Genomic DNA, 19,305 nt, shown 5'->3' with positions numbered 1-19,305 from the left:
GGTTTTGTTCAGTATCTTCATTAATGATCTGGAGGATGGCGTGGACTGCACTCTCAGCAAGTTTGCAGATGACACTAAACTGGGAGGAGTGGTAGATACGCTGGAGGGTAGGGATAGCACACAGAGGGACCCAGACAAATTAGGGGATTGGGCCAAAAGAAATCTGATGAGGTTCAACAAGGACAAGTGCAGAGTCCTGCACTTAGGACGGAAGAATTCCATGCACTGCTACAGACTAGGGACCAAATGGCTAGGTAGTAGTTCTGCAGAAAAGGATCTAGGAGTTACAGTGGACAAGAAGCTGACTATGAGTCAACTGTGTGTCCTTGTTTCCAAGAAGGCTAATGGCATTTTGGGCTGTATAAGTAGGGGCATTGCCAGCAGATCGAGGGATGGTGATCATTTCCCTCTATTCGACATTGGTGAGGCCTCATCTGGAGTACTGTGTCCAGATTTGGGCCGCACACTACAAGAAGGATGTGGAAAAATTGGAAAGAGTCCAGCAGAGGGCAATAAAAATGATTAAGGGGCTGGATCACATGACTTATAGGGAGAGGCTGAGGGAACTGGGATTGTTTAGTCTGCAGAAGAGAAGAATGAGGCAGGATTTGATAGCTGCTTTCAACTACCTGAAAGGGGGTTCCAAAGAGGATAGATCTAGACTGTTCTCAGTGGTGGCAGATGACAGAACAAGGAGTAATGGTCTCAAGTTGCAGTGGGGGAGGTTTAGGTTGGATATTAGGAAAAACTTTTTCACTAGGAGGGTGGTTAAGCACTGGAATGGGTTACCTAGGGAGGTGGTGGAATATCCTTCCTTGGAGGTTTTTAAGGTCAGGCTTGACAAAGCCCTGGCTGGGATGATTTAGTTGGGGATTGGTCCTGCTTTGAGCAGGGGGTTGGAGTAGATGACCTCCTGAGGTCACTTCCAACCCTAATATTCTATGATTCTATGTTAGTAGATTATTTTCTGCAGCTGACAAGATAATAATATTTCACTCTTGACTAACTTTGAGACATTTTGTAAAATGTTCTGCCTTTGCAGAAGAAGGATGATCATGTGGATGGGATACTAGACTATGAAAAAATAGGGCCTGAGATCTGCATTCTATTCCCAGCTTGCTATATACTTCCTGTGTAATCACAGACAAGTCACTCAACGTCTCTGTACCTTATCTGGAAAATGGAGATAATACTTCTCTGCCTCATAGGGGTACTGAGAGAGGCTACATTCACTCTGTTTATGAGGCCCTCAGATACTATGGTGGTAAATACCATAACAAAATCTTTACATAAAGGGCATTTTCTCACTGAAATTTGGTGTGATTTGCCTGTAAATATGGACAGTTACCACAATAATGGACCGCATTTCACAGGTCAGTAGTTAATCTCAATATATATATATATATATTTCTTCATGCACAGAAAAAGTTAACAGTTGTACATTGCTATAAGGGATCCCTGATAGTCAATCCTGGTATTCATGCAGAGATGCACACCGTGATACCCCAAGAGCCATGTTTAATAGGTAGGTTTTTTAAAAGCAAGTCTTTTGACAGCAGTAGGAAATGAGGAGGAAATGCACACGGTGATACCCCAAGAGCCATGTTTAATAGGTAGCTTTTTTAAAAGCAAGTCTTTTGACAGCAGTAGGAAATGAGGAGGCTGTGAGGAAGATATTCATGGAGATTTAAAAGACCCAAATTGCTTTCAATTAGCAATTGTGGAGTAATATCCCTTTGCTTGTTCTTTTTTATTTGTTTGTAGTTGGATAGAAATGAAACAAACAGAACCCAGTCATTTTATTAATAATAGTTATTACTTCAGGATACCACAGGTAGCTTTGTGACATTTTTACAGTATAATAGCAAATAATCTCCTTAATTTTAATCTGTTTAATACATTATTTAGCCATATTTTTGTATTTTCTATTCAAGAGATACTGAGCTCTAATACACCATGTCGGATCTTATGCACCAGGAAAATAAAATAACATGTTCCCCAAATTTTCAGGCCAATGCACAATGAGTAATCTTAAAGAGGTTATTTCCACTTATCTGAATATAGGAGACATATTAGTATTCTATGTAATATTAGTATATATTGCATAGAGAGGAGAGGGAGAGAAGGGGGAGAAAGCCCGCAGAGAAGATGGTTATATTCTATCAATTGTCAGATACATGGTATTATTCTCAATAAAAGACCGATAGATGGTGCTGTGGAGACAATTTGCAATCATTGTACATATGTGTAACAAGCCACATCGTTCTATTACTACACATCTGAATGATGAAGGAAGGAGACTTGTGAACAATTCACTGTTTCTACTCTCATACACACACACTATTAACCCCTATTTATCAAAACGTGGCATGGAATTTTAGATGTATGACTCTCAAGACTGACAGTCATAGAGCAAAACTCCTACACAACTCTTAGAAAGTATATATCAGAGAGATGCATTAATGTAACACAAGATATGTTTTCTTGCTCAAGGGTGCCTTGTAAATATTTCTGTCATTGTACAGTATTCTGTTTTTCATTATACTGACCATAAAATTTCCATATAATTCATTCTTACTCTAATTCCCATCAGTTTCCCCAATATCTGTCCAGGGGCTAAATTTTCTTCCCATTTAAGTAATTGGCACTTCTGTTAATAATTTCAGTGGAACATGATCTAGCCCCCAAGTTTGTCCTTTGCTAGTATCTAACCAGTCACCCCAAATGTCCCATCAGTGTTTAGTACCATTTTTCATAAACAGCTCTTCTATTTCTAATATGAGTTCTCCAAGGGTCTGATTCCACCAGATATTCACTTGTGGGTCCCTGCACTTGTGCAGAACCCTACTGAAGTGAAACATAAAGGATCTAATTTCATGGTCCTTGCAGAATCAGGGCTTATGCTTCCCTGTCATTTCATCAGTCCCTCACTTCCCCAGATGTGCTTTATACAATCCTCCAGGCTGTCGTTTAACCATTCTCTGCAATAAAGATGCTGCTTGGTAAAGCTTGAAGTGGAATTCAATGTCTCTCACAATTCCTCCTGCCTTATCATTCCTGTCATAACTGCTGCTCTGCTTGTTCTTCCAGCACTCGGTGCCTCCGGGTATTGCTGATAAACCTGAAGTAATGGCAGGGAGAGGCACATTTGTGTTTATATTGGATAATAATGGTTTTCTCTCAGTGTGATTTTATTTCAGTTTTTCTGTTTAATAACGTGTCAATACAAAGGGCTAGATCTTCTCGTATGCAGGCAATAGTGTCAGGAAGTGGGGCCTGCAGCAAATCCAGTCTGGAGCCAGTCTTTGGGCAACCAAACGAGCACAGCTGGCCTACAGTAGGCTGCCTGATTGGTTACATGGCATGATTGGTTGGAAGAGTCCACAGACCAGCTCTTAAGTCCAGCAGCAGTAGCATGGTGGCTGTTCAAAGGCTTTTTCATGACTGAGATAGCCCCTGCCTTGCCCTTCTCCAGGTAACCGAGTCCTGACTGTTGGCTCTGATTTCTGCCTGTAACCATAGGGTACAACTGCTCACACCCTGGTCACTGGCAGATGGGCTGTATGGAGATGCACCAACTCCAGAGAAGCCAGGGGAGACACTGTGAATCAGGAATACAAATAACTCACAGGTTGTACTGAACAGGAGAGGAGAGATGTGATTTGTACAAACCCTGTATTGAATGCAGCACACACTGTGCAGCCAGCCTGCTCCCTGCCTCTCCCAATGCAGTTGTCCTGGGCACATCTGATGTGCAGCCCTGTTCTCGGTGGAACTAAAACAATGATTAGGCAATGTAAGGCATCTATGTGTTTGGGGTGGAGGTGGGGAGAATGATGGGAGGAAATGCCTGCTTCATTCTACTCCTCTGTGACTGCAGCATGGCTAAGAACAATCTCATCCTGAATGATGACACTTCTTATGTAAAAAGCAACAGAGGGTCCTGTGGCACCTTTGAGACTAACAGAAGTACTGGGAGCATAAGCTTTCGTGGGTAAGAACCTCACTTCTTCAGACTTGCATCTGAAGAAGTGAGGTTCTTACCCACGAAAGCTTATGCTCCCAGTACTTCTGTTAGTCTCAAAGGTGCCACAGGACCCTCTGTTGCTTTTTACAGATTCAGACTAACACGGCTACCCCTCTGATACTTCTTATGTAGTTTATCATCTCCCTGTTTCTTTAATGTAAAGAGTCTATTGATCTCGTGTTCCTTTTCTCCCTGATGACTGGCCATTCCTCCCTGTGAAATGAACCCTGTGCTTGATTTTCTTGATGATTTAGACACAGATTTTTTTTCCTTCAAAAGAATGCAGCTCCCATTCAGAAGCTTAAACAAAAGGGCCAAATGTTCCAAAGTGCTCAGCCCTTAGGAGCTCCCATAGAGACCCATAAGAGCTGATGGGTGTTGAGCATTTGGGAATATCTTGCCCTTATTGTCTGATGTTTGATGTGTTCTTCAAATGGTGCTAAATTTTGGAAACCATCCGTGATATAAGCAGGAAACCACAAAGATGTCCTCTCTGCTTGTGTGAGCTATGAAGCCAGTCGGTGAATAAGTATTTTCTTCTGGGATGACAGCAAATATATTTCTGTAAATTTAAAATGACTGACAAATACAAATATTTTAGAAATAGAAAAGGTCTCTATGGAGAGAAAATTAATCTACAAAGAGAGAAAATGCTGTATGACTCATGGGAGCTCAGTAATTAGAATAAGTGATTTTTCTATGTCTAAAGCAATTTCTAGGGTTTTGGCAAACTACTCATCATTCTTAATGCCAATAATAAAACTTGAAATTCTTGAAAGTCATAGTAATTATGGGTTATTTGCACAGATGCAATTACACAAGAGAAAAAATATTTTTCCCACCCACAACGCTTCCTAAGCACAGAGAGGAAAACTTACAGTAAGTCATTAAGGGATGCATTGTGTCTTTAATGAACAGCCCAGCATTGGGGTGGTGGTAGGGAAGTGATCTGCACCAAGGGAAGCTCCCTGAGGCATTATATCTGAGGCAGAGATGGTATCGCCCAGTGCTCCAGTGGGCATTCATTGCTATGTTTTTTGGGCATTCACGTTCTCAGCCAGTTATGTCCTCTTTTGCCTTGTCTCCAAGCCTCAAAGAGACCCTGGTCTATGAATTCACAGTAGAGGGAGTCTTAGTTCAACTTACCAGTTTGGGCCTCAGCCTTCCCCCATGCTGATCTGCAGTCTCCGTCTGGGCACAATTTTAATTCTGCCACTATTAATCAGATTGGGATAGATCGCTAGCTGTTGCAAATCCACAGTGGTGCTGTTATAATTTACACCAGGTGAGGATCTAGCCCACTGAGTAGTTCTTACTTTGACTAGTCCTATTGATTTCTGTGGGGTTATTCATGGAACAGGATGCTAGTCAACAGGTGTAACTTTTGAAAAGTTTGGCCTTAACCTCTGCTTCGGTTTACCTGAAAAACCGGTTAAAAACTACTTATTTGCTTCAAGGCATGTGGTCGGTGAAGCTGGATGAATGCTTCATATACATAGCCAGGATTATTAATTCTCATATTTAAGCACGTGCGCCTGAGTTTCTGGAATATTCTAGCATACATGGATAGGCAGGGATTTTCACAGAAATTGTGATTACAGAATATTTATGAAACAATATTCAAAACGAACTGCTCAGAAATGAGTTGGGAGCCTAGAGTTATTTTGGTAAAACATTCAGCAAATCATTTGGAATGGTGACTACATTTTGAAAATATCAGTCTGTTTGCAGACAATTCACAAAAGCAAGCATGCAGTTGTCAGAAAATATATTTGTCATAAAATATTTACCCAGTTCTAGCTCTGAGGCCTAATTAATTGTGACTGCAGAGTTTTCAGAGCACTGGATGAAAGGTACTACATACAGTCAATGAAGCATTGACAGAGGGGACCTAGAAAGAGTTAATACAGATTTGTGCTATATTTATTCAATTGAGGTTGGTCCATGGATACTCCTCTGTTCTGTCCTGTACCAGGCCTTGAGACCCTTTCCCATTAACTCCTACTGGAGGATGTGGCTTACCTCCAGCATCTGCCTCCGTCTGGCCCTCAGCCCTGGCACCCTAAGCCAGGGGACAGCTGTCTGCCCTAACCCCAAGACTGCCCTGCTCTATTTTCCAGAGCTACTTTCTATGGTGCCTGTCTCCTCCAGTGCCTCTTCAGCGGCACACCTTGTCAGGTTCATTCTCAACTCCCTTTCCACAAGGAAGCACACTGGCTCAGAACTTGGCCCTTGGAGAACTTTCCCAGCTGGCTAATCCTGGTCTCCTGAGACCACCTTCCCTTTTTGCAAACAGGAAGCTGTTTATATGCTGCTTTCTGGCAGGCCTTGCTCACTTTTAAACATGTGTTCTTTGAACAGTCTCATCGTCCTAGAAGGAAATCGGGACCAATGCTGACTTGGGTATAAACTCCACTTTAAGGGCCACCTCATTCTGACCCAGGCATTAATGGGGGTCTCATATAAGTGAAGAAGAGACTCTGCCACAGAGGCAACCCTCCGTACTTTCTAGGTCCTACCATAACAGTCCACACTGCAAGCATAAGCACAGGGAATGATGCATGAGATGACATAATACATAATAAATGCAAGTACATTTTAACATTCAGCAATTTGCTTAATGCCACTTTCTGACTCAGTGAACAGAGTTTAGGGTTATTCAAACACATGTTTGATTTTACTTTAGTTCTCCAAAATCCTAGTTAAATCTAAGAGTGCTCCTCCTTCCATAATGCCACAGGTCTTGGCTTCAGAGCTGTAGTAAACCAATTTGCCAGAGCGCTGAATTCTGCCAGCTAAGACCATGTAGGCATGCTTACCTGAATCCTGCTTCTATGCATTATCCACCACAAATTGCTCCCCAAGTCATTTAGGTCCAGATTCACATAGGTATTCAGGCAGCTAAGTCCCATTTTTAGGTGCCACTGTACCACAAAATACCCATTTGGGTTTGGCTACTATCTAACACTGTAGGCTGATACACTCACTAGGCACCTACGTTTCTGCTATAAAAGTTCCCTAGATGCCCATGTTTCTGTTTCTGAGCACGTGCACTGGTGCCTCTCTCTAGCATCTAGACACTTGTCTCTCACCTAAGCCCCACTGTATCCACCAGTGGGGAAAGATAGGCAGAGGAGTGCCTGTTTCACCCAGGTACCTGATCTGGTCGGTGTGCTCTGAAGCCACTTAATTCCACCTGCGGGAGGTGGAGGGGAAGGAAGGAGGAACACCACTTTTAGCCCAGTGGGTAGGATACTCAGCTGGTATGTCAAAGATCCTCAGCTGAAACTCCCCTGCTGCCAGTTGAAGAGAAGAGATATGAACAGGGATCTCCCACCTGTCAGGGGAGTGCCTTAACCACTGGACTATAGAATAATTCTCCCAATTACTAATTATTCAATTGTTTAATAATAGGTGAGAAACCCATATCAGAATATCCCATAGCCAAGCAGCTATGGTACTTACCTGAGAGGTAGAAGATCCCTTTTCAAGTTCCCCCTCTGCCTAATAAGAAGGGACTCCAACTAAGAACCTCCCCCATGAGTAGCTTAATACTAGGCTATAGGAGAGGGCCCCCACTCCACCGTGGGCTGTTTTCCCTAATACTAGCTCATGAAAAAGTGCTAAGGTGCTTGAGATGGTTCCCAGCTGTGGATCGCAAGCAGAACTAGGTGCCTCCCTTCAGCCAAAATTAGGCACCTATCTCAGGCTAAGAGATTAAATCAAGAAGAATACAGTGAAACAATGATTATTAGTGGTGACAAGGTGCCATTTGTCACTTATAGAGAGCAATGCCGATTACTGCTGCTAATATCAATATTGCCTGTGGAGAAGCTCCCCTTTTTCTCAGGGAGAGCTTGATATCTCTGTGGGTCAGATCTAAGAATTTCTTATAGTGCTAGCAATTATAATTCCTCCTCCCTCTACCCCAGGGGTCGGCAACCTCTGGCACGCGGCTCGCCAGGGTAAGCACCCTGGCGGGCCGGGCCAGTTTGTTTACCTGCCGCGTCGGCAGGTCTGGCCGATCGCAGCTCCCGCTGGCCGCGGTTCACCGTCCCAGGCCAATGGGGGCTACGGGAAGTGGCGTGGGCCAAGGGATGTGCTGGCCGCGGCTTCCCGTCGCCCCCATTGGCCTGGAGCAGCGAACCACAGCCAGTGGGAGCCGCAATCGGCCGAACCTGCCGACCCAGCAGGTAAACAAACTGGGCCGGCCCGCCAGGGTGCTTACCCTGGTGAGCCGCGTGCCAGAGGTTGCTGACCCCTGCTCTACCCTTTCCCTCAGGCTGAATAGATAGTTTAAAGGGGTAATGCTAGATTAAAAACATCAGCTAAAATAAAAGCAACGTATAGGGTCATGGATGACTGCTTTACTAGACATATGGGGTGAAATCCAGGTCTTCTTTAAGTCAATGGGAGTTTTAACCATTGCCTCAATAGGGGCAGGATTTCACCCCTTAATAGAAGAAGATATCTGTAATTAGGAGTACACATGCTGTCCTGCCAGACACCTTATAGATATCCCTAGATTTTTTTTGTAATTCTTATTTTCAAATCCAACAAGTTTGGATGCTGAGCTGTCCTCAAACGCTTACTCTGATGTATATGGAGGTAAAGGAAGCTTTAACATTAAAAAAAATAGAGAATAAAGTCCACAGTCTTAGTTATTTTTCTAGTCCCACCTCTACAGTGTACAAAACATTGTCACAAATACCTGGAAGGAGTAGCTAGTAATCAATGATACAGAGGATGTCTCAGGGCAAACCCTCTGGGATGACAGAGTGGCAACCTGGCAAGGAAAATTAATCCCTAGAGCCGTCCAAAGCAGTGTTACAAACTCCAGCAAATAACAGATTTAGAAGGAAAAAATAAGTTACTTCAGCAATAGCATCTAGAAATGAGAATGTGTAAAGCCTTATAATCCTAGTAATGGTAACATTCAATGAGTTTGCATTAAAAAAAAAAAAGAATGCAATGTTTTATCAGGCTTCCCAAAAGTAAGGTTTATTTTCCTCTGGAAATAAAGCAGATTCTGTTTTAGCTCAGAAAACATGTAAACAAGCTATGAATAAAACAATCAGCAGGATTAAGTATAAAAAAATGATATGCTGATCCTGCTAATATTAGAAAGGAGGTTAGTTTGCACTTCTCGTTAACTCCTCAGAACTGGAAGATCCTGGACCAAAAAGCAAAAAGTTTTCTTTCTAACATTTAACTCCTCAAGTGTTCAGTGAAGGAGATGGACATATTGGAGGCATCAGCTCTAATTTATTAATTATTTGTATTACTGTACTGCCTAGGGGCCCAAGCCCTGGAGCAGGACCCCACTGTGGTAGGGGCTGTGCAAACAGAACAAAAAGCTGGTCCCTGTCTTCCTTGAAATATTGAAGTCACTGAAAAATAAAAAGCTTACACCATGGCCTGATATTTTTTCTATTCATTTTATTAAACCTTTGCCTTTCTAATTGAACTTATTTTACTGACAGTACTTTTGGTACACTGTAGATTCTGGATTATTGTTTGGCCATTCTTGAAAAAAAATGATAAATGTAAAATAAAACGATGTCTTTAAAATGGTATATAAAAGACACTGTGTAAATGAAAGTGATGGGAGAAATGCCAGTTTTTAACATCTTTCAAAGGCTATGTGTACTCTATGAGCAATGGATGTGATTCCTCTGTTCATGTAATCGGTCACAGTACCTCCATGAGAGAATGTGTGTGAATAAATAATGTAGCCCTGGTACCAGGCGCAGCAGCAGTGATGGCACAGCTGAGCCATGCCAAGTACAACCCCACCTGAAAACAGTGGGGATGTATTCTGCATTGCTGAGCTACCGCTGCCCATGCTACTGTGGCTACACTGCTATTTATACACATACTAGCTCCCATCAAGCTACCGCCAATATGTGTACATATGGAGGAGCCACAGTCCTAGCACGTAGTATAGACCACAGCCAGAGACATTGCAACTCCTGGCTTCATAAAAGCAATGTTATAGCAGTATACTGATGACTAATGTGTAATACATTTGATATTAAAAACATATAGGCTCCTTTGAAAAGCTTAAGAATTAGGAACTCAACCCCCATTGATTTTTCAATGAGTTGGACACCTAATTCCAATAGTCCCTCAAGACAGGATCTCTCTTTAAATAGATATATTATAGCTCAAACTGAAGTTATAGGCTTGATGCAGAAATTATTGGGTGACGTTCGTTGGCTTGTGATATGCAGAGTCAGATTAGATTATCAACATGGACTTTTCTGGCATTAAAGAAACCTATGGAAATCCAAGCAATAGTGTTTAAAAAAACGTAAAGAGTGAACACACGAGCATAGTTAAGGACACATGGGCAGATACTCAAAATCCTGCTATCATTAAAAAAATTGTGCATGTAAAAATATTTTTAAACCCTTAACTCAGTTGTTGAATTGTTTAGTCAATTGCTTGATCATACTTTGGTTTGCTATGAAATATGCTCAAGAGACCAACTAACCACTATCACTCAGGTTTATTGCTAAAAGTCAATAATAATACAGGGAAAAAAGGTTCAGTACGATACCAGTTTCTGGAAGGCCGACTCATGCAGCATTATTAAATGTATCTTACACAGAAGGTGTGCTTCCAAAGTTACATATTTCAGCTAAGAATATTTATAGGGTGATTTTATAAATTACAAAACTCTATGCATCACTAAAATCCAACCCATCGGTTTGTACCCATTCCTTAACTTGTTGTTAACTTCCTTATTACTGTTTTAGATACTGGCATTCCATGAAGGTAATTCTGCAACTAGCACAGGAGCAGAATATTAACATATTTTGCCTTTGACAATTTTTCTATTTTCTAATGTTAAAGGTAACTTCAGCTTTCCAAAGTGAGATACTTAGCATAAGTGAACAGGGTTATAGAAAGATATCGACCAATTCAGGTAATGTAACAGCTAGAAATATGAATGTATGCGTGTATGTAATGTTATGTTGATATTGTGAGCTTAACCCAAATTAATATATTGGGGATGCATACAATGTGATTTTATATTATATAAATGCCCAGCATATTGGTCAACACAGTGAGATCAAAACTGATTTTCACAGAACTACTAAAAGGTACATTTGTGAGTTAGGGACCACGACCCAGATTCAGATTGAATTCAATGGGAGTTAGGCACCTTAATAGTTCCGAGAACCTGGCCAGACCAGGCAAGGGTACCGAGATGGACCCTGCTGGTCTGGTTGTAGACTGAGCCCAGGGAGAGGTGCTGAAAAGGACACTAGCTGAGGGTACCGAGATGGGCCCCGGCTGGGTGGACGAAGAAGGCAGTACCTCAGGGAAGAAGCCTCAGAGCTATGGCCCTATACCAGGGCTGAGAAAGAACTTGGACTGTATACCCCAGAAGGGGGTGTGCAGCTTAGCCGGAGGGCTGAGCTGCCAAAGACCAGCCAAGAGAACCACTATCCGAGGGGGTGAGGGGTGAAAGGCGGATGCCACCCTGTTGAAAGATCAAAAAAAAAAAAAAAAAAAAGCAGGCTCACACCCAACCAACCAAAGGGTTCTGCCCCATGAAAAGACTGTGATTACAGGCACTATCAGCCAGAGAAAAGGGGATGCTCATGAGAGGTGAGTGCTGATGCCATTACATTATGGTACTAAAAGTGGAATCTTTGGACCGACCCTGTCTAAAGGGGGCCAGGTCAGAATTCACTGTTTTACTGGGACATATTTTTAACTGTTTTACTGCAAGCTTTTAACTGTCTTATTGTGAGAGGCCAGAGGACGAAGAAGGGCCAGAGCCAGAGGCAGCAACAGAACAGTGAAGCCAGAGGCAGAGGCTGAAGGGAGCCAGAGGCAGAGGTGGAGGCAAAAGGCAAATGAAGACAGAGCCAGAGCAGAGGCCGAAGGAGGGCCAGAGCCAGAGGCAGCCATGGAAACAGGACATATTATAATTATTTATTGGGCAGAGCCAGAGGCCGAAGAGAGCCAGAGGTAGCCCAAGTGGAGTACACCCTGACTAACGGGGGCATGAGAAAAGACTGGGGGGAAGAACCACCAACCCAAGCTTGTCTGAAGGAGAAGGCATGTGGCAGGGTGGACTAGGTCTGGAGGCCCCCTGCTGGAGGCCTCGTGGCCCTGCATCACCCTGCTCTTGAAAAGAGCAGAGAGAAGTCCTCCAGGCAGCCTAGTGTGGCTGCAGAGGAGCACCCAATCAGAGGGGCTGATGCAGCAGCCAATCTGGGTCCAGAAGGGCCCTATATAAACAAGCAGCAGAGCTGTGTGGAGCTTGATGAGGGAGGACCGGGTGCCTGGCTGGCTATATGAGCAGAAGGCCATGGGCAGCTCACTGCAGAGAGGTCACCAGGCAGAACTGAGCCCAGGGAAGGCTGCCAAAGACCAGGTGCCTGGCTGGCTGGATAGAGTAGCAGCAGGACCATGTAAAGGTCAGGGTGGGCAGGCTGAGCCCAGGGAGGGGCCCAGGATGTGGCCAGCCCAGGCGAGGGGTCCTGCTGGTCTGGTTGCAGACTGACCCAGGGAGTGCTGCTGAAAAGGACACCCGCTGAGGGTACTGAGATGGGCCCCGGCTGGGTGGTTGAAGAAGGCTGTGCCTCTGGGAAGAAGTCTTAGAGCTACTGCCCCATACCTGGGCCGAGAAAGAACTTGGACTGTATACTCCAGGAGGGGGGACAGCGTGTGTGGCTCAGCTGGAGGGCTGAGCTGTCGAAGACCAACTGAGAGAACCGCTGGGACACTCAGGAGAGGCATTGAAAGAACAACCCATTGAAAGAACAAAAAAAATGGAAAGCAGGCTCACACCCAACCAACCAAAGGGGGCTGCTGATGAGACGGGTGCCACCCCGTGAAAAGTCTGTGATTGCAGGCACTATCAGCCAGAGAAAAGGGGGCACCCATGAGAGGTGGGTGCTGATGTTGTTACAAGCCCATTATTAAATATTTGTTCCCTATGTAAGTACTAACAGATTGTGATCAAGTCACCCCTTAACCTTCTTTTTAAGCCAAATAGATTGAGCTCCTTGAGTCTGTCAGTGTTTGGCATGTTATCTAATCCTTTCATCATTCTCGTGGCTCTCCTCTGAACCCTCTCCCACTTTTCAACATCCTTCTTGAATTCTGGGCACCAGAACTCGACACACTATTCCAGCAGTGGCCACAATAGTGCAAAATACAGAAGTTAAATAACTACTACTCCTACTTGAGATTCCCCTGTTTATGCATCCAAGGACTGCATTAAGCCCTTTTGGCCACAGCATCACACTTGGAGGTCATGTTCAGCTGATAATTCACCGGTTTCAGAGTAGCAGCCGTGTTAGTCTGATTATTCACCATGACCCCCAAATCTGTTTTGGAGTCTCGGCTTTACAAGAGAGAGTCCGCCCCACCCCCAAGTATGTCCTAAATTTTTTTGTTCCAAGATGTATACATTGACTCTTAGCCTTATTACAATGCATATTGTTTGTTTGCATCCATTTTGCCTAGAGATCCAGATCACCCTCAATCAGTGACTTGTTCGCTTCATTATTTACCATTCCTCCCAATTTTTATGTCTTCTGCAAACTATATCAGTTATGATTTTGTTTCCTCTCAGGTCATTAACAAACATGTTAAATAGCATAAGGCCAAGAATCAGTCCCTGCATGGTCTCTGTTAACAATTATCATATATACTTATTCATAAGCCAATTTTTTTTTTAGTAAAAAAGGGAAGCACCAGAGAAGGGGGTCAGCTTATGAACGGGTATAGAGAGGGAGAGGTGGGGCTCCCAACAGAGGGAGCAAGGAGAGGCAGCACAGCCAGCAGAGCCAGAAGGGAAGAGGCGAGGCCAGAGTTTCTCTGCTTCTGGCCACGCTGCTCTCCCCGCAGCCTCCAAAGCAGCTGCAACTCCGGGGCTGGTAGGCTGCAGCCGTGCCACTCGGCCCCACCCCGAAGAGCAGGCTGTGGCTGTGCCACCTGGCCTGCTGGAGCACCCTGCGGCCGTGCCGCCCGTCCCAGCCTTCCGGAGCATGCTGCCAGCACGGCCCGCTGGAACATGCTGCGGCCATGCTGCGTGGTCTGGCCCACCGGAGCAGGCTGCAGCCATGCTGCCCAGCCTGCTGGAGCAGCTCCAGCCAGGCCAGAGACATCCTCCCCTGGCCCTCACCAGATAAGGTGGGAAGGGATGGGATGGGGAGAGTGTGGGGGTCCCGGGCTAGGGGTGGGGTCATGTGGGGGGTGGTTACAGTGGTTACTCCCCTGACTCCCAGTTTCTCCCACCAAAAAAATTTCCCGACCACTTGCTGTCCCGGCCCGTCAGGGTAAGCAGCTGGCGCGCTGGGACACTTTGTTTACTTAGGTTTACCTCCGTGCCTGCGGACGCTCGAGGTAAACAAACCATCTCGGCCCACCAGGGGCTTATCCTGATGGCCCGGGAGCCAAAGTTTGCCAACCCCTGAATTATAGGGTCAGCTTATGAACGGGTGATAAGAAATTTCCATTTTTACTTATCCATCTGGGGGGGATGTCATCTTATAAATGAACCGGCTTATGATAGAGTATGTACGGTACATTTTGAGGCCTATCAGTTAGCCATCTTTTAATCCATTTAGTGTGTGCACCATATTAATTTTATATCTTTCTAGTTTTTTTAATCAAAGTGCAATTCAGTACCAAGTCAAATGCCTTACAGAAGTGTAAGTATATCACATCATAACCTTTATCAACCAAATTAGTAATCTCATCTAGTATTTAGTTGTAGATTATTTCAGTAAACAGAATAATTAAAGTATAATACATAAATACATAGACAGTTGCAGCGGAACAGGAGCCAGCAAACAGAGCTTTAAACAGGGGAGTTTCAGTAGGAGTTCTGTTGGAGGAGAAGTTTTCTATGTGTGGAGGCCGGTAGGGGCAGTGTGCTGGGAGAGAAGCTGAGCCCTGATTAGGGGGCGGGGCTTCTCTGCTTAGGGGTCCTATAAAGGTAGCCAGCCAGTCAGGCAGCAGCATAGACAGCTGCAGTGGCACAGGAGCCAGCAAACAGAGCTGTAAACAGGGGAATTTGCAAGGGGAGACTAAGAGAGCTAAGCAGAGGAATAGACAGGCTAGTGAAGGGAGGGGGTGGTGTTCTGCAGGTGTTTTGGTGCCCGTTGGGGGTTTGTTTTGCTGTGGGTGTTGGTGGTTTGGTTTGTGTTTCCCAGACTAACAGGTTTTAGGTGGGAAGGCTATGACCGATACAGAGGCAGCAGTGGAAGAAACAATGAGGATGACTGGATGTGGAAGCTGAGGCATGTACATGATCCTGGAGTCGGTATCTGAAAAGAGTTTTGTTTGTATTAAGTGCTGCCTGATAGAGCTAATGGAAGAAACGATCCGAGGATTGGAAATGCAGTTGGAAACTCTGGTGGAGTTTAGAAGGGGGTTCGAGCGGATGATGGAGCAAAGACATGAGGAGGCTGAAGGAAAAAGCTCAGACTTGCAGATGGAAGCAGGACCAAAGAATTCTGAGGGGAGACTGCTGGGTGAGGAAAGTGGACAGTGAAAGCATGTGACTAAGAGAACCAGGCAGAGGAACAGATGGACTATTGAGGGAGAAATAGAGCTCAGGAACAGGTTTGCGGAGTTGGAAAATGAAGAAGGGGCACAGCAGGTGGTTGCTGAAGGTGAGAGGGCAAGGAAGAAGAGAAGAGCAGCTAGTCCTATAGGAAGAGGGGAAGAGTCAATGGAGATAACGACACCCAACGTGAGCCCCAGGAGGATACGGGATGGGTTGTGAAGGATTGCAAGGGACAATAGAAACTGAGAGGACTTGCAGCCAGACGGAGCAGGGGATAGACCGGAGAATTGCACCATCACCAGGAAAAGGCAGGCCTATGTGATTGGGGACTTCTTACTGAGAAGAATAGACAGGCCTGTAACTAGAGCTGATCCAGAGAACAGAAGGGTGTGCTGTCTGCCGGGTGCTAAGATACGGGACGTGGACCTGAGGCTGAAAAGGATCCTAATGGGAGCGGGAAAGAATCCGCTGATTGTCCTTCATGTGGGAACAAATGATATGGCTAGATTCTTGCTGGAATTTATCGAGGGAGACTATACCAGACTGGGGAAGACGCTTAAGGAAATTGAGGCTCAGGTGATCTTCAGTGCGATTCTGCCTGTTCCTAGAGAAGGGCAACAAAGGTGTAACAAGATTATAGTGATCAAGAGATGGCTCAGGCAGTGGTGCTATAAGGAGGGCTTTGGGATGTATGGTCACTGGGAAGCATTCATGGACAGAGGACTGTTCTCTCGGGATGGACTTCACCTGAGTAAAGAGGGAAATAGACTTCTGGGATGAAGGCTGGCACAACTGATTAAGAGAGCTTTAAACTAGCAATTTGGGGGAGATGGTTCAGAGATGTCCAGATAATCTCCACGCCGGAATTTAACATTGAGAAGGAAGAAAACAAAGTAAGAAAGGATACAGCCGTGGGTATGAGAATGGATGTAAGGAGGAAGGGTAGTGAAGATACCAGTCTAATAGGTGATACTGGTGGTAGAATGTCTGCGCCTAATCGGGTAAAGAATGTCAGTGAAGCCAAAGGGCAAAAATTAAGATGTTTGTACACTATGTTTGTACAAAATGGAGGAACTACAGCTACTGGTGCAGGAAGTGAAACCAGATATTACAGGGATAACAGAAACATGGTGGAATAGTAGTCATGACTGGAGTACAGGTATTGAAGGCTATGTGCTGTTTAGGAAAGACAGAAATAAAGGCAAAGGTGGTGGAGTAGGATTGTATAACAATGATGAGGTAGATTGTAAAGAAATAAGAAGTGATGGAATGGATAGGACAGTCTGTCTGGGCAAAAATCACATTGGGAAAGAAAGCTACTAGAGCCTCCCCTGAGATAGTGCTTGGGGTGTGCTATAGATCACCGGGATCCGATTTGGATATGGATAGAGACTTCTTTAATGTTTTTAATGAAGTAAACACTAATGGGAATTGTGTGATCATGGGAGACTTTAACTTCCCAGATATAGACTGGAGGACAAGTGCTAGTAATAATAATAGGGCTCAGATTTTCCTGGATGCGATAGCTGATGGATTCCTTCACCAAGTAGTTGAAGAACCAACAAGAGGGGATGCCATTTTAGATTTGGTTTTGGTGAGTAGTGAGGACCTCATAGAAGAAATGGTTGTAGGGGACAACCTTGGTTCGAGTGATCATGAGCTAATTCAGTTCAAACTAGAAAGAAGGATAAACAAAAATAGATCTGGGACTAGGGTTTTTAATTTTAAAAGGGCTAACTTTAAAGAATTAAGGAAATTAGTTAGGGAAATGGATTGCACTGAAGAACTTGTGGATATAAAGGTAGAGGAGGCCTGGAATTACTTCAAGTCAAAGTTGCAGAAACTATCAGAAGCCTGCATCCCAAGAAAGGGGAAAAAATTCATAGGCAGGAATTGTAGACTAAGCTGGATGAGCAAACATCTCAGAGAGGTGATTAAGAAAAAGCAGAAAGCCTATAAGGAGTGGAAGATGGGAGGGATTAGCAAGGAAAGCTACCTTATTGAGGTCAGAACATGTAGGGATAAAGTGAGAAAGGCCAAAAGCCATGTAGAGTTGGACTTTGCAAAGGGACTGAAAACCAATAGTAAAAGGTTCTATAGCCATATAAATAAGAATAAAAACAAAAAAAGAAGTGGGACTGTTAAACACTGAGGATGGAGTGGAGGTTAAGGATAATCTAGGCGTGGCCCAATATATAAACAAATACTTTGCCTCAGTCTTTAATGAGGCTAATGAGGAGCTTAGGGATAATGGTAGGATGACAAATAGGAATGAGGATATGGAGGTACATATTACCACATCTGAGGTAGAAGCCAAACTCGAACATCTTAATGGGACTAAATCGGGGGGCCCAGATAATCTTCATCCAAGAATATTAAAGGAACTGGCATATGAAATTGCAAGCCCATTAGCAAGAATTTTTAATGAATAAGTAAACTCGGGTTGTACCATACGACTGGAGAATTGCTAACATAGTTCCTATTTTTAAGAAAAGGGGAAAAAAGTGATCCGAGTAACTATAGGCCTGTTAGTTTGACATCTATAGTATGCAAGGTCTTGGAAAAATTTTTGAAGGGGAAAGTAGTTAAGGACATTGAGGTCAATGGTAATTGGGACAAAATACAACATGGTTTTACAAAAGATAGCTCGTGCCAAACCAACCTGATCTCCTCCTTTGAGAAGGTAACAGATTTTTTAGACAAAGGAAACGCAGTGGATCTAATTTACCTTGATTTCAGTAAGGCATTTGATACGGTTCCACATGGGGAATTATTAGCTAAATTAGAAAAGATGGGGATCAATATGAAAATTGAAAGGTGGATAAGGAACTGGTTAAAGGGGAGACTACAACAGGTCATACTGAAAGGTGAACTGTCAGGCTGGAGGGAGGTTACTAATGGAGTTCCTCAGAGATCGGTTTTGGGACCAATCTTATTTAATCTTTTTATTACTGACCTTGGCACAAAAAGTGGGAATGTGCTAATAAAGTTTGCGGATGACACAAAGCTGGGAGGTATTGCTAATACAGAGAAGGACCAGGATATCATACAGGAAGACCTTGTAAACTGGAGTAATAGTAATAGGATGAAATTTAGTAGTGAAAAGTGCAAGGTCATTCATTTCGGGATTAATAACAAGAATTTTGGTTACAAATTGGGGACACATCAGTTAGAAGTAACAGAGGAGGAGAAGGACCTCGGAGTATTGGTTGATCACAGGATGACTATGAGCCGCCAATGTGATATGGCCGTTAAAGAAGCTAATGCGGTCTTGGGATGCATCAGGCGAGGTATTTCTAGTAAAGATAAGGAGGTGTTAGTACCATTATACAAGGCACTGGTGAGACCTCATCTGGAATGTTGTGTGCAGTTCTGGTCTCCCATGTTTAAGAAGGATGAATTCAAACTGGAACAGGTACAGAGAAGGGCTACTAGGATGATCCGAGGAATGGAAAACCTGTCTTATGAAAGGAGACTCAAAGAGCTTGGCTTGTTTAGCCTAACCAAAAGAAGGCTGAGGGGAGATATGATTGCTCTTTACAAATATATCAGAGGGATAAATATCAGGGAGGGAGAGGAATTATTTAAGCTTAGTACCAATGTGGACACAAGAACAAATGGATATAAACCGGACATTAGGAAGTTAAGACTTGAAATTAGACAAAGGTTTCTAACCATTAGAGGAGTGAAGTTCTGGAACAGCCTTCCAAGGGGAGTAGTGGGGGCAAAAGACATA

Source organism: Malaclemys terrapin, chromosome 1, assembly GCF_027887155.1.
Source record: "Malaclemys terrapin pileata isolate rMalTer1 chromosome 1, rMalTer1.hap1, whole genome shotgun sequence".
Lineage (NCBI taxonomy): Eukaryota > Metazoa > Chordata > Testudines > Emydidae > Malaclemys > Malaclemys terrapin.
Note: the sequence above shows the minus strand (reverse complement) of the source record.